We start from the raw sequence: 1,022 nt of genomic DNA, 5'->3' as shown, positions 1-1,022 counted from the left end.
TGACAACCGATGCTGGTGTTTACGTCCCCGTCACTTAGCTCCATACCACATACAATTAAGAGGAGATCTCAGAAAGATCTAATATTTTTCTTCTTCGATCCAACAATTCCAACACACTACGCAATTTGAGATCTAAAATTTTCAGCAGGTGTAGACACATGGACAGGTTCCTTGTATCGAACTGGAGGGCACCACCCGCTCCGGATTGAATCTCGCAGAAATAAATATATTTTCTGTTATTTTGTTCTAAACCAGTTGTATTTACTGAGCTTTCTGCAAACAGAAAGAACGAGAATCGTAATTCTTGATTTCGTCCCTTTTTTCTCGTTCCATTTTTTGCACCAGCCTTCTTCACATTTAATTACTGACCAGCGTCCTTGTTTTTAATAAATAATATATAATGCATAAACAGAGCGTGAAAGATTGCTTTAAGATACATGGCGTACTTTATAAATATGCCTGTTCAATTATCATAACAGCATGACACTATTAGCAGCTCTTTCGGTTGTGTATTTATGTTTCTATCTATCTATCTATCTATCTATCTATCTATCTATCTATCTATCTATCTATCTATGGATGCATGTATGGATGTATGTATATATGTACGTATGTCTATGTGCGTGCTCCCGTGTGCACGTGTGTGTATGTATGTGTGCATGCAAGCGTGTACGTGAATGTATCCCGCGGAGGTCATGCATACAAGAAATATCACCAAGCGGATCGAACCCAGGATTGTTGGGGAAGAGAACTTGTTAATCAAGCGAAACGGTAATATTTCATAAATATTACTATTGATTGCCATCAAATATATTCATAGAATAGACACTGATACGATACAATCAATTCAGACTACACTGATGATTGGGAAACTAGTTGTGGAAATAATGTATTATTTATATATTGATAGATTGAACCAGAAATATATGTATGTGTATGTGTATGTGCGCGTGTGGTTGCATATGTATGCCCTTGTATACATGTGTATATCTGTGTACGTATATATATATATATATATATAT

This window comes from Octopus bimaculoides, chromosome 11 (genome assembly GCF_001194135.2).
Source record: "Octopus bimaculoides isolate UCB-OBI-ISO-001 chromosome 11, ASM119413v2, whole genome shotgun sequence".
NCBI classification, from domain to species: domain Eukaryota; kingdom Metazoa; phylum Mollusca; class Cephalopoda; order Octopoda; family Octopodidae; genus Octopus; species Octopus bimaculoides.
This window is presented reverse-complemented; position numbering follows the sequence as displayed.